The sequence below is a fragment of the Peromyscus californicus genome, unplaced genomic scaffold (assembly GCF_007827085.1).
Source record: "Peromyscus californicus insignis strain IS unplaced genomic scaffold, ASM782708v3 Scaffold_17__1_contigs__length_78620276, whole genome shotgun sequence".
NCBI classification, from domain to species: domain Eukaryota; kingdom Metazoa; phylum Chordata; class Mammalia; order Rodentia; family Cricetidae; genus Peromyscus; species Peromyscus californicus.
In genome coordinates, this window is record NW_026294469.1 from 33,089,072 (window position 1) to 33,114,813 (window position 25,742).

The 25,742-nt window shown below is 39.1% G+C and overlaps 1 protein-coding gene across 2 annotated transcripts in view; it reads right to left on the bottom strand.

Annotated features, from left to right (window-relative positions):
* The window catches only part of Jakmip2 (janus kinase and microtubule interacting protein 2), a 148,603-nt gene extending 124,490 nt beyond the window's left edge, over window positions 1-24,113 (bottom strand). For both annotated transcript variants that reach the window (XM_052742118.1, XM_052742117.1), the window contains exon 1: window positions 23,828-24,113. The gene's annotated coding sequence lies outside the window, so the exon portion shown is untranslated. The remainder of the gene's footprint in view (window positions 1-23,827) is intronic.
* Between the last annotated feature and the right edge of the window lie 1,629 nt (window positions 24,114-25,742).

The following is a 25,742-nucleotide window of genomic DNA, read 5'->3' on the forward strand; positions in this document are numbered from 1 at the left end:
GCATTTAGTAGTGTGCTGGGCCTACAGTAAGAATTCAACATATTAATTTACGTTGGTAGCAATTTTTTTAGAATCCCATGGTGGTAGTAGACTTGTATCCGAGGCTCAGCACTAGCCCACAAATGCATTGATTTATTCTAATTACTTTTAATAAAGACTCATTGGAGATTTTGAAAAAAAAAATGGGATTTGCTTCAATCCAAAGGGTCTGCTTTTGTTTGTTTGTTTTTACAAATATATCAAGTACAAATACAAATATTAATTTGTTCTTAGGTAGGAAATATCACCCAGAATTTTTAAAAATCAAAGATAAACTATACCATATGCTTTTTTTTAATTTAAAAGAAAAGCAAATTTATCCATTAAAATTGTTGATCATGGAATTTAGGTAAAATAGGTATATTAGCAAACAGCTTTATAGGTTTCAAAAAGAATAAAGGTCCTGAGACTTACTCCCTCCAACATCGATGCTACTAGACCACTAATGAGAGCAAGGAAGTGCTGGGATAATCAGACCGTCACCCACTGGTTTCCAATTTTACAACTTTATCTAAGTCATTATAGAAAAGTTCATGGCAGCATAACAATTAAACTATTTAGCTAATTTCTATCTATAATGCCAGGCGCAGTGAGTAATTGCTAAGATGTAAATGAAATCTAATTTAAGGAGAGGTAAAAATAACTTCTTCGACAGTATAAATTTAATATGAGATGAAGCAAAGAAAAATATTCTGAAAAACTTAAGTAACCTTTAGTATGTGCTGTATGTCAAAAGAGGCTCCAGGTTGTAATGGACTACCAGATCTTTGAAGGGACAATAACTTTCAAACATTGAAATTATAGAAACAGTAAATAATTGCTGGTTAGTTTGTTTGATTGTTTGTTGTTGTTTTTTATCAGCTTGACAGAAGCTAGAGTCATCTAGAAAGAGGGGATCTCAATGGGGAAATTGTCCCCATCAGATTGGCATGTCTCTGGGGCATTTTCTGATTGATGACAATGTGGGACAACAGCTTGCTGTGGGTAGTGCCACTCCTGGGCAGGTGGCCTTGAGTTGTATAAGAAAGCAGGCTGAGGGAGCCTGAGGAGCAAGCCAGTAAGGAACACTCCTCTATGATCTCTGCTTCAGTTCCTGCCTCCGTGTTCCTGACTTGAATTCCTGCCCGGCTTCCCTTAAAGATGGATTGTGATGGGGAAATACAAGCTGAATAAACCCTTTCCTCCCCAGATTGGTTTTAGTCAGTGTTTTATCACAGCAATAGGAAGCAAACTACAACACAAAGAAAATTTCAACATAATAGAATCCGAATATGTTAGAATTTTATGTGATAGCAACCTCATTAGAACATAGCAAAAGTCTATATATGCAAAAACTAAAAACATGACAGAACAAAGGTCCCAATAATCTATGGGGTGTGTATTTCATTTTTTTTTGTGTGTGTGTGTGTGTATGTGTGTGTGTTCTTTTAGGTGGTGCTGAACGTCAAATTTAGGGCTCTGTAAAAGCTAGGCAAGTACTATATCACCGAGCTACATCTTCAGCTCTGATACACTGTTTAAGTTGCCATGGTAATGACTCTACCACTGGCCTACATGGTAACAGACACTTGTCTCTTCTGACTTACTGAAAAGTATACAGTCTGCTCCATTGCTCTTGGAAAGCTCTCTCTCTTTACACCTCTTCCTTGCATTTTCAGTGATACAGGTCTCTAAAGATGAGGAGAAAAGCAACACATTTTAAGAGTTACAGGGGGTCTTATAACCCTGTTTGATCTGTCTTCCATCACTGGGTAAATAATCCCAGGAAGACAATTAACAAGAAGGTTATTTTTTAATGCATAGATAAAGATGTTCTTTTCAACATTATTTAACATTGATAAAAGATGAAGGAAGGAAGAAAGGAAAGAAGGAAAAAAGAAAGGAAAGAAGGAAAGAAGGAAGGGAGGGGGGAGGGAGGGAGGGAGGGAGGGAGGGAGGGAGGGAAGGGAAGAAGGTACTTACTTCCATGGGGAGCATGGAAGCAAGAGAGAAAATGAAGAAAGAAGGAATTTTCCAGAATGACTAACAGAGCAGATGTCCATCAATGACAGCATTATATTTAAAGTGAGTTTTGTGGACTATGCAGTCAAATGAGAAGTAATTTAAAGTGACATGTGTGCCTACTCCTAGGACATAGTTCTAAGATTTAGGGAGACTAGGGCACTGGCAGCGAAAGCTTGAGAAGCATCAGATGGCGTGAAGTGGGAAAAGGTGGCAGTGGCTTCTCTAGAATGGATGCGCTGAGGGGAGTTTTAAAAAAGGTCACACATGCTGTGAGCTGAATGACAACAAGAAGGCAGCCATGTAAGGCAAGAGAGAAGCGTGTCTGAAGAGCAGTACACACAAGAGGAGCACACAGGGACCGAATTGGCAGGAGTTAGACGTGAGGGAACAAGGACTCTGCCACTGTATCTCCTAATGGTCAGAGTACAGCTTCGTGGTTAAGCCTCCTTGAAGCTGCAGGTAGGCTTGCTCCACCATAGCAGAAACTTAAGATGCCATGGCTCTTCTCAGCTGCCACACAGAACGAAGGAAACTCTGCATCCTCAAAAGTCCCCAGGTTCATTATGTTATCATGTGTATCATGGTTTTTACCTCTCCTTTTTTAAGAGGATCATGGGAAGATCCTAAAAGGGAGATCCGTTTCATGATTTGATACCATAAAAGGGTAACTTGACCCTCATGATTATGCTATCCATCTCACAAATACTCATACACACTTCTTTAAAATCTAGAACACAGAACTGAATGGGCTGCCACTCCTTTTGTGTCAGGTCTGTCCACTCTAAAATCAATCCATTTCTTTCTCTTTTCCTTTCTCTCATCAATTTGCTTTGCTTAAACTCTTAGCTAAATTCAATAGAGAAGACAAGAACTGAAGATAAAAGTTAGGTAACAATAGAGGGGTGTATGAAGTAAACTATTAAGGCTTCATAATTTTGGCAAGAATTTTGTACTTACTAGATGATTTGAGAGAGAAATTTGGGTCTGATTTAAAGTACCCCCCCCCTTCATGAATGTGTATGTGTGTTGATTTGAATTGTGTGTGTGTGTGGTTTTTTTTTTTGTTTTTTGTTTTTTTAACCCAGTACCAAAGACTGAACTCAGGTCCTTGCCCACATTGGGGCTGTTAATAAAGATATAAGGTACAAGTACATATTTATTAGATGATGTGAATAATCCAGATGCAAGGGAAAAAGAAGTGATTCAGGGAAATGAGAAATGCAATTTCAGGGGAGGAGCACTTGAGATAAGAATGAAGGGACAGAACCCACAGGCTCTTCACAGGCCTGGGATGTTCCCATGGTGAAAATATGAGGTTTATCTACACAGGTGTGTATATTTTAGCTATCATAGGCAAGCTGTAAGGAAATATGAGTTACTAAAGAGTTATATGAGAACATAGGTGAATATTTCTTCTTTTAAAATTCATTACTGCCTGTTCTTAAAATACATTTTTGAAGTTACATATTTTCAGAAAATCTCCGAAATCAGGGCTTTTCCACCAATGCAGCAAGAGAAAAGCTCGCAAATATACAGTAATTTGTATGCAAAAATTCTGAGCAAATAGTTATGAAAATGTGGCACTCCTGATGGTAAATATTATATATTTATTGTATTATATCCTTATATTCTTAAACACTCAGACTTGCCATGTGTCAATATTGTTATGATAATTTTATAAATATTAAGATATTTAAGATTACACAAGATTACTTTGTGTAATACTATTCTCATTTAATTCCTAAGGAATCTGAGGTACAGAGGTTAAGCATGTGTGTCTGGTCACACAAAGAACAGATCTGAAAGCTAAAGTTGAAACTGGGCACTCTGATCCCAGAATCTTGTCTCTAATCTCTCTGCTGCTGGTTAACTTCATCTTAACTACAGCCTTACAAAAAGAGTACAATGCTTCTGTACTTAAGCTAAGGACAGTGAGACTTAGGAGAGTTAAGCAGCTTTCTCTCAGAGTCACAATATTTCAGTGACTCTGAAGTACTGAAATCTGGAATTTCTTATGTGCAAATGTACATTCTCATCACTGCAGAGATGATACAAAGGTTAAGAGTACTTACAGCTCTTACAGGGGACCCTAGTTCATTGTCTAGCACCTGTGACAAGAGGCTTACAACTTTCTGTAATTGATACCCTTCAATACAATTCCTTATGTTGTGGCGACCCCCAATGGTAAAATTACTTTTATTGCTATACTTCATAACTGTAATTTTGCTACTGTTATGAATCTTAATGTCAATATTTTTGGAGATAGAGATTTGTCAAAGGAGTCACATCTCACAGTTTGAGAACTACTGCCCGAGACACACATACATGCACGTAGTTAAAAGTAATAAAAATTTGTTACAGAATATTATTTTAAGGTATGTTACTTTTGTTTACATTTGATTTGTTTAACTCTGTGAAGCTGTGTTACTGTGTCTGTCTAAAACACCTGGTGGTCCAATAAAGAACTGAATAGCCAATAGCAAGACAAAAGAATGGGTAGGTGGGGCTGGCAGACAGAATTTAGAAAAGGAGAAATCAGGGGGAAAGAGATAGAGGAGCCAGAGAAGGAGGAGGACATCAGGGGCCAGCCACCCAGCTACACAGCAAGCCATGGAGTAAGAGTAAGATTTACAGAAGTAAGAGAACAGAAAAAGCCCAGAGGCAAAAGGTAGATGAGATCATTTAAGTTAAGGAAAGCTGGCAAGAAACAAGCCAAGCTAAGGCTGGGCATTCATAATTAAGACTAAGCCTCCATGTGTGATTTATTTGGGAGCTGGGTGGAGGGCCCCCCAAAAGAGCCAAAAAACAAATAACAAAAATTAAATCTTTTTTTAAGAAGAAAGGTTTTAGAAACAGTAAAGAAGTTGCATGTTCCATGCACCAAGTGGTATCAAAAGGGAAATTTTCCACTGTGAGAATGAATATAGATTAAGCTATAAGGATAATTAAAATGCTTTACTTAATGACATTATAGGTATGAGTTTTAAGATACTAGTAGCTGCAGACTTTTAAAAGGTCATAATCTGGATAAGTGTTATTCTATTTCAAATGCATTTTAAAGCATGAGATTAAAATACACGTATCATATGGATATTTCCCAAAATAACTCATGTTCATTTAAAAAAAAAAAAGCTTTACAGACAAACTTATAAAGAAAGGAAGGAACATCCAAATTTTCTGGGTGAGCATGAAGACTTGAATTCAGATTCCAGCACCTACATAAATGCCCGTTGCAAATATTGTGGTGCCTGCTTGTAACCTCTGCTGGGAGGTGAATGTGGCTGTTGCTAGCCAGGCAGTTTTGCTGATATGGGGCATTCCAAGTTCAGTGAAAAACCCTGCTTCAGAACCAAAAACAAAGGCAGAGAGGTACCTGACACTGATGAAGGATGTCAAAACATCAATCTCTGGCTTCCATGCTAGCCAACATGCACCACACACACACACACACACACACACACAGAGAGAGAGAGAGAGAGAGAGAGAGAGAGAGAGAGAGAGAGAGAGAGAGACAACAATAAAATCAGATCAAGAAAGTTTTGAAATGCAATACTTAGCACTGCATACATAGACACACAGAGTTTGATTTAAAAAAAATTAGTTCTTTTGCATTTTCTCATTCTGCATCTGAAGCCTGTTGGGATTACTTTCTATATATCAATAAGCATTGTACAGAGCCTGTGAGAGCTGAACTCAGGTATAACTTGATTTCATTTAAGGATGCCTAGGACAGGTGTCACACTCTGTATCTGGGGGTGTTTCCAGAGAGGACTGACATGTAGGGCTAGAGGCAGGGGGGGTGGTGGAGGCTCACAAATGGGCAAGGTGACGGGATGAAGAGTGAAGTGTGCCTGCAGCAGAGGGACAGGCAGGGGTCTCTCTATTTGGAAGCACCACCTAGCTGTTCTATTGCTGCTGCTTCCAGCTTTTCCCTCAGCTCTTCAGTGGGAAGTCAACAGCATGGCACCTCCACGCTTTGGGCACTGGGTTTGGATGGCAAAGACATTCCACTTTCTGGATTTGGAACCAGTTCTTTGTCTCTCCAGTGTGTTGGTGGCCACTGTCAGACTACTGTGCCTTTATCATGTAAGATGTACATTATACATCTCCTTGTGTAACGTAGCAAACTTTGACTAATATAGATCCTTGGGTCCTATAATTCCATCATGAGATTGCATTCTAATCTATGCTTTTTCTTCCGATGATTGGTTTGTGTGTTCATTTATGAACACTTATATAACAATTTAAATGCAAGATGAAAGTGACAGCAGGTTTCTCCTATGGTCTTCATCCTGGACTTTCAGAAGTCATCCTTCTCACTGAGTTCCTATGGGGCCCCTACTATGTGTGTGCTTATCTCTGGGGCCCCTTCTTGAAATGATGCCTGCCACATTAGATGAATACTTTATGCCCTCAGTGAGGCTTAACTATTTCTCCCAGGACTCCATCTCCAAATAAAAAGTCACACTGGGCATGAGAGCCTCAATATCTTTGCAGCCTTCTGATCCTAGAGATCATATGGGCGATAATCATAAAGTGAATTTCACTCAACTATTTTCTTGGAGTGCAGTCCTAAGAGGGTAATTCCTAGGCCAAGGAAGTGTGTCGCTGTAAGCCTTTTGAAAACAACAAACAAGTTCATATCCACAGCCAGTCCGAAGATATAAACTGCTAGTACATAGCATGTGAAAATGAAGACACAGACATTTTTAAGGCATGGTGTGTGTGTGTGTGTGTGTGTGTGTGTGTGTGTGTGTGTGTGTGTGTGTGTGAGAGAGAGAGAGAGAGAGAGAGAGAGAGAGAGAGAGAGAGAGAGAGAGAGAGAGACAGACAGACACAGACACAGACACAGAGAGACAAATGGAGAAATTCTCTCTAAGCTGAAATTCCTCCTTAGCTGTGACTGTTACTTCTTAGCTGCCAATGACAAGGGAGCATACATATTTCAGGCCTCTGGCTATAGCAGCTGGTTTGTTTGCTCTTAAGTTCCATGTGAATCCACAGAGCAAACAAGAGCTCTGAGAAGAAGGCACAGGGTGACTAGCTCAGGTAATGCACATTTTCGCTATCTGCACTCTTGAGTTACTCTCTTTCAGTTGATCACACTGTATCACTGCGTTATCTGAAATCCAGGTGACTCCATCTGAAAATGAAATCCAGTTCATTCCACTGACAAGCAGAAATATGGCAGCACCAAGGGCTGGGAGGAACAGGCAGGTTAATCTGGGGACTCCAGGGGTCTTCTTTCTTCCAAGCTAACACAGATGAATAAGGTCCCTTTCCTACCCAGCATCCCTCTGACCCCTGCAAACCGGTCCCCTGGTGCTGTCTCCTGCTGAGGTTAGGTTGCTTTATAGCCTAGAGGCACTGCAGGAAATTAAATACACCATCACTGCTTGCTCCACGGCTAGCTTTGTGCTGGAATTCAGAATCCAACACTGGGTGCATATTTTAATTTCAAAGTAGATGGTAATCTCCAATTGAAATAGAGAAAAAGTATATTCGTCCTTAAGAAATGAAGAGAACTTAGCATGGTTCCTGGGGCAGGGCAAGATTAGTGTATCAGACCCTTTGATGAGCGGGAAAATAGCACAGGAAAGGTATCAAGAGAAGGAGGATCTCTTAGCCTGAACAAGGAAGGGCACTCCAAAGCAAGGTTTGCTTGGATTTCATATTTAATACACTGAGTTGTCACCACAGTTATGGGAAACAACACAAGAGCAAGGGAGTGTAGAAAGTTAGATAAAATTGTTACAGAGCCACCAGATACCACCGAAGGATGAAAAGGAGACAGAAATGTCGGTTGTAACCAGCTGTGCAGTAGAGGGAATGTATCAAGCCCCTCTGATACGTCCCAGCCACCTTGAAAGAAAAAACACACAAAACACAGAGCAGAGTGTGTAGCACACAGGGTCCACTCCTCAGATGGGTTTCCGTCCACTCTGGGAAGCAGGAAGAGAAATGTCCATTCCTCAGGAGCCTTTCAGTACAGATGAGAAGAACAAGTGTGCACTGAATATCACAGGAATTCAGACCAGAGGACATCTGAGTGAGCTAGACTGCTCTGCCAGGGAGGCGTTCATCTAATTGTGTGGTCGCAGATACCAGGTGTCTGAGATAAGTGACTCAGAAGAAGGTGGTGGAAGTGAGGAGAAGTTGAAAATGGGCAGGGTGAGGGCAGGATAATGGAGCCAATATTCAAAAATGGCCCTGATAGTGAATGATACAAAAGAAAAAAGTGAAATTACTCACCTCCTCTTCTCTCTGCATATGCAGACACATTTTAAGTAGACATTCAAATAGGCCTTTATTGGGAAAGCGATTTGTGCTCATAATAGAAGCACCAGAAAATAGCCAGAGTGACTAAGAAAGACCGCAGTGTGAGTATGCGCTAAGAGACAACAATAATGGCTTATCAGAATTCATTTGGAAATGAAGAAAAAGATATGAACATAAGCCAACTAGTCACCTTTTAATAAAAAAAAAGTGACCCTAATATTAATCTGCGTGATAATTCACAAGGAGAGCATCAAGAAAGCCTGCTCTTTTCTATTGATTTCGATGACATAATCTCTGTGGTCCCCTTGGTCTCACCCCAGGGCTTTTCCTTCAGAATTTTCACACCTTTAATTCTGAGAGGGCAACGCTGCTGCTGGACCTCATTTGGCTGGTACATTTATGAATGATCATTATCCTAATTCACACCTAATTTTAAAGGGCTGAAGGAACAGAAATAACAACAAAAAATACCATTCAACTTAATGTTCCCAGTATCCACACAGACCTTTCAAGGATGCTCAGTTAAAGCCATCTTTAAAAGTTCTTCCTGGTCTGTTCTTTCCCTTAATAACCATGTAATATACAAACACTGGGAGCAATTTCAGAAGCATGGGTCATAAGGAAAAATAACCTCAAAAAACAAAATTCAAATGTATTCCCACCACCTGAATGTTTTTTCTTTTCTTTTCTGTGTTTCTTCTCCTTGCCCAGATAAGTGCATTTTAAGTGAGCACAGTGTTTTCAAACCTACTCTTGTACTCAAGGCATTCTAAGCATTTCCATCAGTCACCAACGTTTGCATTGTGATAGTCTTTAGGACATCCACAGCACACACCCCTCAGTGATGCTGTCTCACCGACACAAGCGCTGTAGCGTGTCCAGCCGCACATTACAAATGGAGGGAGTAAATTAGTGTGTATTCTGAACCATCTTCAGGCTCTGATCAGTTCCTCGGAACTACGTTTCCCTTTTCTTTTCTTCTGCACCCTCCCACCTCAGATCCTTCAAGGAGACTGTAGGCTAATGGGAAAATAAGTCTGCCCCACAGGAAATCACAGTTGCTGGAGAAAAAGCAGGAAAATAATAGGGCAAATTATTATAGAAGAACTAGAGATTTTTCAGTCCCTTAGCCAATCTGTCCACATGTTTGAAAGCAACGAATCAGGAGATCCTCCATGCACAATTTTAAATCTTTTCTTTGCTTCTCAGAATAAAATGCTTAAAAAAAAGAAGAAGCAGTGTTTTTTATTTCTGTCTTTTCACAACTAAAAAGAGGCAAAACAAACAAAACAAAAACAACAAGCAGAATGGATAGGATGTCTGCTCATGTCACCCAGCTAGCTTCCCAGGATCGAGGAATCCCTGTGGTGCCCTTGTACCATCACATTGCTCCAGGTGGAAAATATCACCTGAACAGAACTTGGTACTTCAGCCACATCCACAGGAACAGGACCCTTGTCAAGTCAAGGGACTCTGGTTCTAAAAGACATTCTACTTCTGAGTATGACCTTAATGCATGTCCAGAGAAGTGAGAGAAGGAGGGAGATAAACATACCCTTTAATGTGTTCATGCAGGCAGAGCGATGCCCATACTTTGATTAAAATATCACACATATGGCTAAGCTGACTTCCCACCTGGCTTCTAAAAAGAGAAAGCTGGGCCACAATTCTTTGAAGGTGCAAGCACAAATATTCTGCAGGGCAGGGGATGCACTTTCCTTTGGGGCTGCATCTATGACAGGTACACAAGGTTGAGTGCAAAGAATCCTTCAATATGGTCTCCTGTAAACTCTTAAGTAAGCTTGATAAGACATCCGTGTTTCTGCCAACATGTCATTTACCTTGTGCGAGGATGTGGTATCTGTTAAGGGAGAGAAAGAAGCTCAGTTCCTTTGAAGCATTGCATTGACTAATTAGTCTGGGATCTGCATTGTTGGGTGTGGTTAATATCTTGTTTTCTCAACTGAATGGCAATATCCTCTCTTTCTGCCTCTTCTGTCTCTTTTTGTCTGTCTCTGCTTCCTTCTCTCTCCCCTCTTCCCTTCCCTCTTCCTCTCTCTCTCTCTTTCTTCCTCTCCCTCTCTCTCTCCCTCTCTCTCTCTCCTCCATTTGTCCCTCTTCCCTTTTCCCCCCACTTTTTCTCCTTCCTCCCCCTGCTGTCTGTCTCTTCCCCCACCCTAACACACACACACACATACACACACACACACACACACACACACACACACACACACACACACATTTTGAAAGATAAAAATCTAGTGCTATTTGATTATCATGAGAATGATCTATTTAAGACAAAGGACAGTCAGAAATTGTGCTGGACAGTTATAAAGCTACAAACAGACCTTTACAATTAGAAGCGAAGAAGCGTGTACATACTCTAACTCAACATTTACTTTTTAGTTTAAGCAGAAATAAGGAGTTTAAGAAATTTAATTTGGAGATGGGAATGGGGGGGGTTGGGGGGAAGGTGAGGGGGACGGGAGGGGGGAGAACAAGGGAATCCGTGGCTGATATGTAGAACTGAATTGTATTGCAAAATAAATTAATAAAAAAAAAAGAAATTTAATTTGGTTTTACAGACTTCTGCTTCGTGTATATTTAGAGAAAGATAGAAAAAGAGGTACATATTATTTAAAACTGAGGTTGGGGAGCTGACAGTCATAACTCAAAGAAGAAAAATCAGTAAGGTAGAGCAAGAGTCAGGATCAATATTCTTATTAAATACTCAGTGACCTTTTTCCCTCTGGGTTTCCATTTTCTCTCACTTTCTGGGTCATGCTTTCTGTGTTAAATGAAGAAAACAAATAATAATGAGAGAGTCCCTTGGCTGTGACTGGAATCGATGTATTCAATGTACTTTCTGATATTTACTGTTCATGTGTTCTCACTAGATCCATATTCAAGTCAGGGTTCAAATGGGAAGTAACTTTAGAGAGAGCCATCCCGTAGTTTCCCTTGCAGGGTGTGAGAGTCAAGCTTAACTCAATCTTACAGAGTGTTTCCCAGCACAGTCATGTGACAGTGCTTTACATATACTGAGATTCAGAACATGGAAAGCCACCGAGGCTGCCAAGAGCTCTGTTTGTGTGGTGTCATTCTGCTTTATTTTAAACGCCACATTCTGCATTGGTTTCCTGAATAATGGCCATTTGTGACTTGATTCTGGGTAGCTGTCCCATCCTATGTTAATGTTAAGGCAAGGTAGTTTACAATCCCTCTCCCCATGTAGGCCAGTAAACAGAACCTTCACAAATTCATGTTGCCTTTATTCACAGGCCTTGGTGGTTGCTCCTCAGCACTCTTCCTTGTGTTATGTTTTCATTCTCCATGACTAATTTGCAGATATGCCCGTGTTCTGATAAAGGCATCCAGGTCTCTTCATTTTGGTGCCTAAATGCTTTCTGCTTGTTGTACTTGGATGCTGGAGACTGAATCATCCTTGCAGGTTCCCCATTCATTCCTTACTCCCCCACAAGTGCACCTAGCTGAGAACGCATTGCTAGGTGCTAGGATCATTTTTAGATTCCATTTCTGTATGTGTTATAAACCAGGAGCGGAGGTCTAGAGAACACCCATTTGAAATTAGTTGAAAGAATATTATTAAATTCTGTGAGTTGAAAGTGTTCAAATATGTGCCTTGTTCATAACTGAACAGGTTTACTAGGCGAGTGCAGAGTAAAAAGACGCTGATTCTATCACAGCACGCTTGCATTCTTCCTGCCCCTGCTTGTGCATGAGTTGTGTGGAGGTGGGTTGGTAGAGATGTTCCTGCTAGCGCTGGGAACTCCCAACCACTTCTTCACCATGCCTTACATAGTGCTGCATCCCTGCATTTACCCCTGTCTGTAAGCTTCTCTGGCCCACATTAAGAACAGCCCAAGTCCATGGATATAAACACAGATATTTAGTTTGAAAACGTGCCTGTCTAGAAAACCAATACCAATAGGTTCTTCCTTAGGGCATATGGCTTACCTAGCCATGGTTTTTGACAATATTTATAGTACCAGGCATGAATTCACTCCTGTGGAAGAAACCTTAAATCCAATTAGAAAAAAAAAAGTGGTGGGTTGAGCCCATAAAGTCTTGCTACAGTTGCAGCAGTGAGTACCTCCTGCCTGGCAGGTGGAAATTACAGCATGTGGGATGGAGCCGATGGATAAGAGCACTGATGTCTTTTCTCCTACTTCTGCCTGCATGGTACCTTCCAGCACTATAAAGTCTGAACAAACGGAATGGGTTCCTGGTCAGCTAAAGGTTGATTTCTCTGTGTCTTGCAAACAAAATATGTGGTCTCTGGCTACAAGGTCTTACCATCTAACCGTGGGGCATAACCTAGAGCAATGACAATAGCCTGCATTATTTTGGATGCCTCTGTGGCCTCTCCGGCCAATGACTCCTAGGGAGGTAACCCACGACTGTTGCTGAGATTTTCATTTAATCAACTCATGTCTTTTGGGAGCAGCATGATTCACCGATGTGTGATACTTCTGTTCAAACTCCTGTATGATTTTGTAATTAGCTTAAGAACGAGTAAAGCCTTATATGGCTTCTTCATATATCCTTAGTTTTGGATACCCATCCCTTACCCCTTTCGTCAGCCCTCTCCCTCTCCCATACCCACTTAACTAATATTCTCTCCCTGTTCTTTCAGGTCACGTTCTGTTCTACCAAATCGTCTTAAATATTTTCCTCAGATTGCAAGATCGCAGGCTTCCAAGTAACCTCTTCATGCACACCTCGTTTTTGCTGAGCCTTTTCCTGGCTCATTTCTCCATCTTCCTCACTCTGCTATGTGTTTGAGCCTGCTGCCCTCAGTACACCCCATCTCTACTTAGGTTTCACCTACATTCTACTATTCCCCCTTCCAATATGTTTCCCCTCACCCTTTACCAGCAGTCCATTTCTAGTTTCCCAGATTAAAAACATGTTAAATGCACAAATGATTTGAATGCACACACATACACACACACACACACACACACACACACACACACACACACACACAGAGAGAGAGAGAGAGAGAGAGAGAGAGAGAGAGAGAGAGAGAGAGAGAGAGAGAGAGAGAGAGAGAGACGGGGGGAGAGGCATGCACATAATGAAAATACATGTTTTTAAAAACCCATAAAATTGGGTTTTAACAGCCTTACTGAGTTACACTAAGATTTTTATTCCCAGGGTTCTAATAACTATTGCAAACAAAAAATCATGACCCTGACACTAATAAAAAAGAGACTGAAAGCTGAACAAAAATCAGAGCTTCAGTTTTGAAGAAGTTTAATATTTTGACACATGGAATTATCACTGGGATTGAAACTTTGTTGGAGATAGGATCTTTTTCCTCAAAACTGTAGGATGACACCATGTGGGTGACACCATGGGGATCTGGATCCCGCCTTCTGTTCTCTATGGCTCATTAGGACACCGTGGCTTTCTTTGGGGACCAGGTTGGAAACCTGTGATCTAGGAAGAGTGGAAACGTTCATCTTCCACAATTCCTGAAAAGTTGCTCTATATAGGCAAATTTTTTTTACAAACTTTATACACTTTAGTGATAGAATCTTTCCTTTATAATATTCAAAAATCATAGAAAACACAAGTGAAAAAATTCTTATTAACTTATCACCAACAATTAATTCCTGTTAACATTTTTATTTATATTATTTGGTTTTTATTGTGTGTGGTGTGTGTGTGTGTGTGTGTGTGTGTGTGTGTGTGTGTGTGTGTGTGTATAAATTTTGTAAATTTCTCCTTTACAAAATTGGGATTAAATTCTACCTTTTGATTTTTTTAATTAAATTTTAAGCTTAAAAGTTATGTTTTACATGTTTTCCTAAATATCCTTAAGCATTGTCATTTTTGTACAACATGATATTTAGATAGCTCAACTGAATTGCTATTGTTATAGGTCACAATTAATTTGCCCTGTAGACCTGTAGACCTGTAGACCTGATTAGTATATATTGCAAATAAGTTTTAAAAAATGAAAACAGAGCCGGGCGGTGGTGGCGCACGCCTTTAATCCCAGCACTCGGGAGGCAGAGGCAGGCGGATCTCTGTGAGTTCGAGGCCAGCCTGGTCTACAGCGCGAGATCCAGGAAAGGCGCAAAGCTACACAGAGAAACCCTGTCTCGAAAAACCAAAAAAAAAAAAAAAAAAAAGAAAATGAAAACAAACATTCTGCATAAAGTCAAAAAGAAGCAAATACTCAACAAATTTAAGGCCTTTCCTCCCAATTTGAGTAATTTATTGGAAAGAAGTACTTTTCCTGTTAGTATTTATTATAGTTAGAGCATGCCCACTATGTTTGTTAATAAGAGGGCCATAGCTACCCTCACCTGCTATTGCAGTGAATTGATTTACTTGAATTATCCAGAGTTTTCTAAAATGCGGATCTCTTCCTTCTTCCAGAGAGAGAAGTTGAGTCAATACTGAAACAACAAGTCTGAAACAATCTTGAGAGAGAGCCGGGGAGAGGTCATCTTTGTAAGAAGCCCATCTCCTCAACAATGCACTCTCTGCTCTCACCAGTGACATCAAAATGTCCTTTCTATAGTCACAGGACATCTAAGCACATTGAGGATGTGGTTTGCAGTGGTACCACGTGGACCAAGGGTGGATCAATTCCACTTAGATTACAGCTGGCTATATAGTCAAAGACTGTTCCAAAGCAAGAGGATCATACAAAATAAATCGAGATAGCCAAGGTTTCAAACTGTACAGATAGGAGTGAAAGTTTAAGAAGCAGAAGACCAGCGGCTGACTGGAGACACACACACCTTACCTCCTCACTGCCTTTCAGGGTCTTTGGCTAAGTCATCTAGGCTTGGTGTCCTACTCTATAAATAGAAAAACAGAAAAGTATATGCCACCATCCAGAAAAAGGGAACAGTGTATGTGTACTCAACAATATACGTACGCACCTTAGAGCAAACCAGGTGTGTATCTAACGTGACTTTGGACAATGAGCCCTTCCAACTCTAAACAGGATAAAACATGAAGGTCATAAAGGATCTATATCCTCTGCTGCATGGTGATGCTCTCCTTCTCATTTCTGAGTGCAGCATTGCATGTAGATGTAAAATGCAGACCATCTAGCTAAGAAGACAGCAGGAGGCAATCATTCCGTCTATGGAAAATTAATTAGGGGGAGAGCTTTGCTAACTCCATGTTTAAAATCCAGGTTTTGTTTTTTAATTTGTTTGGCCATCTGAATCCAAACACTGTAATTGCTAAATGTTACAGATGATCTTCTTAAATGAAGTTCTTTCAAAGTAAGAGGAGGCCAAGGCTTAAAATAATGCTCAGTAGTAGAATATAGTTTAACAGTTGAAAGGGAGTTTCCTTGACACCAAGCATTACAAAAGAGAAAGAAACCAAATAAAAGTCAAAAATCAAAAGTCTCCTCGAATAGAGAGGATACCCAAGTATCCTCGAACATACAAAATCCACTTTGTGGCTTATTAATTATCATTTAAACTATGCTAAGTAGATACAGAAGTCAGCAGAGTTGAGTGGTTTTGGGCCTTTTATTGGTGGGTCACTACATCAAGACAGATGTTGGCGAAATAACAGTAATTTCAGAGTATCCGTTTTCATAAGTAGAATTATTTAGGTGCTCCATGAGTAGTATAGGTTGGAGTCTATCATATTCATTTTTAAAATATCTAAATCCTTTCTCTTTCTTGTCAGTGCTGGCTAGCTAAATCCACAAGTTGTGAATTCCCATGGGAACTCACTGAACAGACTTTTAATAAATTCCCCATTTGTTGTCATTATATATAAAGTAATTGTCAAAGGCCAAGGATGGATGCAGCTCAGTGGTTAGGTACTGATCTCCCATATATAAGGTACTGGGCTCAAACACACCCTGACTCACACACACATACACACACACACACACACACACACACACACACAATTGTTGATTGGTTTGTTTTGAAAGGACTCACTAGTACAATGACATCATAGCCTAGGTTTTGCAGAGTCACACTCATTTTTAAAGTTTAAATGTTTACATCAGTATTCTAACATTAAAATCCTGGCACTCTTCTGTCTTGGATAATATGCTCAAATTGGTTATCTTTGACCTTAACACTCATTTTATGGCCATGAGTACAGATCAGTGATGACGACAGAATAAGAATTCCATTTTTTTTGGAAGGTGTTTCTCTCTATGAAACGCTGCACAGCAAAACTAGATAAGGATCGTGGGTGAGAAACATTTGCTGGGTTTACATTTGTAATGTGGTTATGCTGAGAAGTAGTTTCCAGGGGGAATATTTCCAGTTTGAAGCAGAAGGCAGGACGAAAATATCACCTTTTTTCCCTTAGGCACATGCTTACAGGCTTCGTTAGACATAATACTCTCAGTAAAATTTTGTTCTTAAAAATAATAGCAATGAGTAGTTTTCTGACCAGATAGTGTCAGCTAAACTTGGTTCGATTTTATTTTTTTTTGTTTATATTTTAACTACAATTCAATTCCAGAGTTACAAAGATGACAGTAAATATCGTGACCCTTAAATGTTGAGAAAAGCAAAAAGGACCCTACCTTTTTCCTTAAGGTTTGCTGCACTGACAGGTTTCCACCAGTATAGATGGGTGGTTCCAATGGCTGGATGGGCTGTCTCCATGTCTGCCAACTATAGCCATCTCTTCCAGGTCACTCTCATTATATTTCACTTCACATGTTACTTTTATAGATGTATGTTGTAACATACATTTCTGTCTTGACCTCCTTTTTGAATATAGATATGAAAGAATAATTTGTTTGTAATTAGTGAATTTAGTTCAGTGGCTTTCTAGAGTAGTTGAAGAAATGTGAATGTGTATCACACAAGTAGATGCTGCTAATAATAATTAAATTACTAGCTTATTTTAATCAATGATAGCAATTTGAAAGGCATAGCCTTAATGCTGTCATGTTCAACTTAATATTCAGTTTTCAAAGGGAACTAAAAGGAGCCACCGAAGTATTCACGGGCTTTGTTATGTCACATCACATAGCAAAGAATCTTTCATGGTGGATTTCTAAACGTTCTGCTTTGTAGTTTTAACAAGTTTGATTTTCTCTTTCAAAGTCTTAACAGAAACCTGAGACTATTACTCATATGAACACAACCTATTCTGTTTTTACAGATTATTTATTTGTAATACTGGAGAATGAATCCAGGGCCTGTCGCATGCTGAGCAAATGCTTTCCACTGGGCAGTATCCCAAACACTAGAGGTCACATTAACAAGATGAGGCTCTGAAGATTTCATAGTAGAGATTTCTTCTAAAATAAGAGGCCTAAGACCTTTCAGGACACTCTCCAGTCTGTCAGTCCACTGGTCTGTCAGCTTCTTCATCTAATCTACCAGTCATTACTGAACACATAAGTGATAGAGAGTACGCTATTAAACAGGAAACGTGATATTTTAATCCTTTGCCCTCAGAAAGCTTATACTCTCATGAATGGAAAGCAACTGTTTCTAAAATTATAATGGTTGTTCTATACTATAAAGGAAGCAGTGTGCAGGGACCAACCCAGTGTATACCCAGGAAAAGTCCAAACAGTTCTTCATACAATTAGGACTCAAAGTATAGGGGGAGGAATGACCATTGACATTTCAATTCTGAGTGTAGGAAGATTCAATCACTCTCTTTTTTTTTTTTTTTGGTGAAGATGGCAGTCAGATGACCAAGCTTTCATTGGAAAACTTAGATACACTTCACGAGCACAGTGAAAACCAAATGATGACTATGAGACCTGGTTTAGTTTGGAAACTGTGTGACAACTGATGGATGTTGTTTGAATCTATTTCCAAGGAACATTTGAACTGGCCACAGAGGTTAAAGCTTAGGTATGTAGCACTAGTACACTGAAGAAATTAACTCTGAAAGAGATTTCTTCTATATTTTGTTCTTTAATTAGTGCTGTTGCCTGTACTTTGTGAATCTCCTAGTGATTCAGGCAGGGATTTATTTCGCTGACTTGGGTTTAACATTCATTCATTAGCAGAAGACAAGAGATGACTAAGGTTAATTTAACACCACTGTAAGATCCAGTGGCAGGTAGGATATAGAGCTAGTATTTCCTAGAATAATGCTTGCCTCACAGCTGCTGTAAATCAAGCAGGATCTACCTATACAAGAAGTATTTCAAAGCAAAGCGTAATGACTCCTAAGTGGTGGGGGAGAAGGGGGGCAGATTTCAGTTATCAAAAAGTGCAGAAATAGAAAATTTAACAGAGACTTAGTGACATGAAAAGATGGTCACCATATATAAAGTAAAAGAAACATAAAACAATGCTTAGAGTATGGTTCACTTGTGAAATTGTACATCTGAATGTGTGTCTATACACATATTGAAAAAAATGGAAAGTGAATATCCTCATATGTTAAAAGTAATTATTTCTTAATAGTAAGATTACAGATGTTTTTTTCATTTTCCTTTTATATGTTCCTGTATTTCCCTCACCCACAACAAGGATATATAATTTTAAAGTGAACAAAATAACTGAAAGACAAAATTAATTGTATTAGTAAAATGTGTCTTAAATAGAATATCTTCATTGCAATGATCTCAGCTTTATTACAGCTAATTCATTACAAAGGGTACTTTTCCCAAAGAGGAATGGTAGTTTAAGAAGCACCATTTGCTACTTCGCTACAGCTGAATTACAACAGTCACATAAAATGCATGTCATATTATTAGTAATAATAACAACAATAATAATAGAAAAGTCAGCCACATGGCAGATTTCTATAATTCTAAAACCCAGATTACTGAGCCAGGATGATAGCAATTTCTTACTTTAAAAAAGATTATAAACTTTGTTAAAAAAAATCTTACAAATAAAAATATCACACACCACAGTTAATGAGATTGGAAATCTATATAACTCAATAAACTTCTATGCAGTTAAAATAGGCTTTTGGAACACCAGCTGTGGAGATTTACATTAAATTTTATACTTTCGGTATCAAATATGCTTTATGCACTCACCTATTATCAAAAACAAAATACCCATGACAGAGATGGGAAACATCCAGCTTTGAATCCTCGTTCATTACTCTTCCCCATTACCTGCATTCAGCCCTGCATTCAGGGTAGCAATTTCAAAGCTAGCCTGGATTGTATAGCAAGTTCTATATGAACATGCAGTGTGTAGCAAGAACCCATCTCACAAAAAAATGCATAGATGTATATACACATATATTCATATATACTTATGTTTACAAAATATTTTAAGGTGAATTTTGGACATTGGATATTTTTGAAATGTATAAAAGTGTTTGTCTAATAAAATGCCAGAGTTATCAAACTTAGGATCACTTATTTTTATAATAGATTACCATTTTTTATTTTAAGAACAAGTAGGTAGAAAGAAACATAGGCAAAATGGCACAATTGCTTTTAAGATCCAGGACCCATGGGAATCTTAATTTGGTCCCAAGCGCAATGAAAACAATGCTACTTCCCAATCTCTATGTCGTTAGAAACCAAAACAACACTTTGTCATAAAATAAATGCATATTAGTCTAGTGAAAGTCTGACTTCCTCTTGGCAAATGCCTCTGTGTTTCTGTGACTTATCAAGAAGCTCAGATTTTTCTCCAAAATATGTTAGTGGCATCTTTTGTTCTTTTAGAAAATTCCCTATATACACTCAACCTGTTTGTAGAACCAGTATGATCAAAAGTAAATTAGAGTGCCTGGAATATTCAAATCTAAATCCAAATAAAATGAACCACACAGTGCAGATTTAGTGTATTTTATATTATAAGTCAAATCTTCAAGTGAATTTATTAAATTTTGTAAACTGAAAGATTCTGGCTCATAAGATTTGGCATGTAACCCCTGTTTGATAATTTCCTAAACACAAACTTGGACAAGTTTAGCTTCCCTGAATCATTTTCACTTATTAAAAACAATCAAAAGGACAACAAAAAGAACCTTTGCCGACACAATAAACTATTGACATTTAAAATTAAAGTGACTTTGAGAAGTATAAAAGATTATACACACTTAAGGTGTATTGGTAATTTGAATAGTAACTGTACTGTTTCATCATTAACTGCTTCACGTGTGTGTGTGTATCTTATATCCTCCAAGGAAATTCTATGTTGCTAGTATATGCAAATTCTGCTAATCAGATAAGAGCTCTACAAATAGTTGTTAGTAAATTGATTAATTCACTATGTTTGAAAAAAATGTTTTAATTAATGGAAAAAATAAAGGCATATGTAAATGGGGGACTAAATAATCTCTCTGAATGAAAACCAAGTATAAATCTATTTATTTCAGCGCTAACTAATACCGAAACCTCCAAGATAAATTTGATTTTATTTTAGACTCTTATTTTGAGAAAATAAAGAGCATTAAACTTTTTATGAATTAATGAAAACAGGAAGTAGTTTTTACTATCCAAATATGAACTTTCAGCCACCCAGAAGGAGACTCACAGTGTGAAATCAAAATTACAGAATGTTCTGAGGTCATTAGAAGAGACTGGATACATCACCTGATAAAGCAGTAAACCAAATGTGTATTTCAGTTTTATATCAAGTTTTAATAAAGGCTTAATGACAATAAAAATATTTAACTCTAATATTTCAACAAGAGTGGTAATTTCAAGATACTTTTTGAGCAAAAGTCAATTAACTTTTACATACTCCCTTTAAACACACCTTGAAACAATAAACTGGACATAGTGTTCATATAATTTTTTTTCTAACACCAACTTGATAGTCTTTAATTATTTTGTATCTAGACCCCACTAAGAAATATACAGTCTTCAAAATCAGCAATACAACGGAGAATCAATTTAATACAATCATTTGGCATTACTCTCCGTGAAGTTGCTGGTAAGCAAAGACACAGGCGAATCCCTGCATCCTGTCAAGACCACATAAAAAAACTTCCAGATAGATGACCAATCACTTTCTTTTAAAGTATCCAGATTTGGCAATTAGAAACACATTACAAAATGGAGTCTACAGCCACAAATGTCAAAGTATCCAATGTCAAACAGCTAATCTGAATTATTCAAATGACAATTTACTCTAGTAAGCTAGGCATTCTTTTAGGAAGAAGTCTAGTCCATCCCAGAGAAGTGCATATCTACACCATAAACTGGTAGCCTTGATGACTGAAGAGCACACATGGCTATCCACACTTATTGTGAAGAACTTTCTGTGAAGTTGAAGCCCACTGATTATATTCTAGGTTCCAAAATACAGCAATTGTCAACGTCATACATAAAAGCAGAAGCTTATATGAAACAATTGATGGCCATGTCTCAATTTCTTCTCCTCCAGACTAGATAATTCTAGTCCATTTGCCCTTCTACAGAGAGACAGGGTCTGGCCCTATAACTGGGTCTACCAACAGTGAGTTTTCTAAACCATGACCTACAGTGATGTACTTCTGTTAAAACTGTACCAACTTTATCCATAAACGACATCCAAATTCGGTAGAAGTGAAATAAACCAAAAGCACCAGGATACCTGCTTTCCATTTATGAAACAGGTCCAGCTATTACATGTTTTAACTTTTATAAGTTTACTGTAGACATTTGAAATTTTATTTTAGGAACTCAAAATTTCTCTTTAATAACACCCTGTAAAATGTGCTATAATTTTTTTTTGCAATGACATACAAGCCCAGTACCGCCTTCCTTGACCTACTTTATATAGTTCTTATAATTAGGCACATGGTAGCAAGAGTTTAGACTTGTGAATACACATAATACGTGAGCATATTAAATTGAGTCACTAGCATCTTTCCTATTTATAAACCAAATAAAACAATTCTCAGGAAAATAAAACTAAAATCCCAATGACATAAAAATTATAAATTAGAGGTAAGTGTACAAAATAAAATGAAAGATTAAGATGAAAAGAATCTATTATTTTGCATTGTAAGATACATTCTCAATGGCAGTGATGGTGGGAAGGTTGGTAGATACAATACATGTATTTGATGAATGTAATATTACTAATACACTTTTACCTGAAAGGATTTTTCTGGCTTTAGTTCAATGAAATCCATTATCCTAGGTGGTAATGGAGCCCTGTATGTTCCAGTCTCAGGCATCTGTAGTCTCCTGAGCTGCCTTAAATCCTTAGCATAGTAAAAGGTCAAGCAGATACCAGTAAGCATTTATAAACTACAATTGCCCCCATTTCAGTTACAAGCCACATCTTCCTGCCAAGCTTTGCCTGCTCTCATCCATTTCATTGTATGAGCAAGTTAATTCGGAAATGGCTAGCCTGGGGTCCTTGAGAACACTTAGGTTTTTAAAACCATGCTACTTCCCTACTTAATCACTTATAGGAGCCATACAAGGACAGAACATTAGAGAGAGCTGTAAAATGGTGGTGGATACTGAAGGAATGAGCAACAAATATCAACACAATTAAATAGAACGAATGCCTCTCACCTGCCAGCTCAGCTGTGCTCGCTGGGCACACCATACAGATTTGAAAAGGATAGGTCAAGATGTCAAGAAAGCCAATTCAACATTTATTTGAGAAGAAGCAATATGCTAAATAATATTCCAAGCCACCTCCCTTTCCCATTATTGTTAATTCGGGGCCCTCAACATAGGCTCACAAACCCAATTAAAAATAGCCAGACTATAAATTGGCATCTAGTTCTCTAACACAGAGCAAACGATAGGCATCTGTCCTAATTGGCCACAACGAACCTAAGGGACAATAACAAGAATAAATGTCAAATTAATCCAAATGAAGCCAATGAATAATAATACAAACCAGAAGCATGGTTCCTAAAACATGCCATTACTTCCAAGAATGCAAAGGCATAAATAACCCATAAAAAAACGATAGTAAATCAAGCATGCTGTGCATATAAATACACTCCATAAATGCTACACACCTGCAAAGTAACATGTGCACCATGTATGTAGATGTGTATGTTCACATATACATAAATATACATCCTGAAAAAGGAACTCTGGATCTCAGAAATGGCTTTTCAACGAGAATATGTTAAACTGTGAATCAGAGAATTCCTAATTCTGGGACTACCTTAGCACTGGGGCAAATAAGCAAAAATCACCTTATAATTAGGCCAACAAGGTTGAGAAACCAAATGTGTTTTTGAGGGAAGGCCCAACCCTGTTTGTGAGACCTGCAAGGGAAAGGGTTGCTTTCAACTCCATTCTCCTCTTGCTAGCTCCTTTCCACCCCCTGATTTTGTTGCTAAGCTTGAGAGGAAAGGAATCTGGTGGTTCAGCTGGTATTCGGAACCAGTTTGTGATAAAAAATCAAAACAGCATTTTTTTCCCCCTAAAACACAAGAGGATGCCTCTCACTTCTCTCCCCCAGCAACCTTGCTCTCTCTCCATCCTCATCTCTGTCTCCACACCCCCAACCCCCCCCTAGTCTGAGAGACGCGAGTCATTGTTTAAGTCTAGGCCACAAATATATACACAAGTCATTTAATAACCAGATAGATGAGGAAGGTAGCCCCTCGGCCTCCTACTCACCATGCTGAGACCAGGAGAAGATGCTGGAAGGAGGGAGGGCTGCAAACTGAATCCATTTTCCTTGTGACCGCGTCGGATGCAGCCTTGGAAGCCAACATCAGCAGCCGCTGCTGGGATTTTTTTTTCCCCCTCCCTCTCTGGTTGGCGATGGTACGATAGGAACCACCCTTTCCAGCTCCACTAGAGTACCAGCAGTAGAGGAGGCGGCGGCAGCAGCAGCAGCAGCATCACTTGAGCCTCCTCCCTCTCGGAGGATGGTGTGAGCTCAGAATCAGCCAGGAACTTGCAGCAGACACCTCCTCAGGCTCCTCCTATCCTCCCCCACCCCCACAGCCCCACCCCTGCTGCGGTAGAGGCAGCCGGCCTGGCAGCTGCTGGTTGCCATGGCAATGGCCAATTGCAAGTGGCAAGCTAAGGGGGAGGGGAGAGGAGCTAGGCAAGCTGCAGGGGCTGGAGTAAAACTCGGTCTCTGTCTCTGAGATGCTCTTGGTCTCTCCTAACGTAAGCTTCAGGTAGTCTGAGAGGCGCCAAAGGTAGAAAAGGCACCGGGAAAGAACAGCTAAAGTTGAATCTAAGTTATACATTGAAATACACCAAATAGTTTAGCTTGCGTTTGTATTGTCTATACGTTTTAGATGAAATATATTACATTTTTCTATTGGAAAAAAAATAAATGAGAAGATTATGTGGGGTGATGGGAGACTGTTATCACGCCAAAGTTCTGCATCCTTGGTAGCATCCTTTGCTCAATGCCACTCAAGGTTGTTAAAGCAAAACAAAGCTGCTGGACCTTGCAATAAACCAGGTGCCCGTTACATTCTTTTACTTGCGTTCCAGTTTGTTCTCAGGTCACTTGGTTTCGCCGTTTTTCCAACTTGTCTCCTGAAAAGGACCTGGCGATATTGACCGCCTCCCCCCCTCCCCCCCGAAAAAAAGGAAGTTAGAGCAAAACAAACCGGAAATACCTTTGAACAACCGAGGTTCTCGGCAGCACTAGACACTGGACAGTTCCAAACCTATCTGGCTTCAGACTCCTTGAGCGAACATTATAGGCAAGCAATTCGTGCTATTTTCATGGGTGCCCTTTAGGAGTTTAGAAGCCAGCTGGCAGTCAGGGTAGTAGGTAGGAGAAAAGCAAGGGAATTTGCAGTGTTGTGTTCTGTTTCTAACCATAAATTATAGATGACACTAGAATTTGTCTCAGGCAGTAGTTGTAAAGATTGATTGAGATAATGCACTAAAAGCTCTTGGCGTGTAGTAAGCATACAGTAAATATTTACTATTATTAGTGAGAGTTGTGGAGCGGTACGCTGCAGACACCACTTAATCTAAAAGCTTTAAGGAAAGGATATAATAATTCCAGGTAGGGGAGAAGATACTAAATATATGATAGCTGCAATGGCTGATGATGGTGGTGGTGGTGGTGATGGTGGTGGCGGAGGTGGCCAATGCATGAGTGTTCTAAGAGGTGGCATAGTCTCTTAAATTTGACAAATTAGAACACTGTAAATCTTGGAGAGTGAAGCTAATTTTTTAAAAAAATTTATTTTATTTATTATCTACAAAGGCCAGAAGAGGGCGCCAGATCTCATTACAGATGGTTGTGAGCCACCATGTGGTTGCTGGGAATTGAACTCAGGATCTCTGAAGAACAGCCAGTGCTCTTAACCACTGAGTCACCTCTCTAGCCCCAAGCTAATTTTTTTTTTTAAGTTGACATACAAATAAAATAAATGGCAACACTGTAATTAAACTAGTCTTCGAACATTTCAGTTTGTTCTAGTGTTCACCTTTCTTCCTTTCCTCCACAGAACAAAACTAACCTTCATGCTGATTCATGCAGGTTCAAGTGGATTGACACAGATCTCAGAGATATTAATAGTCCAGACACCATTTCTTTTTTTTTTGGTTTTTC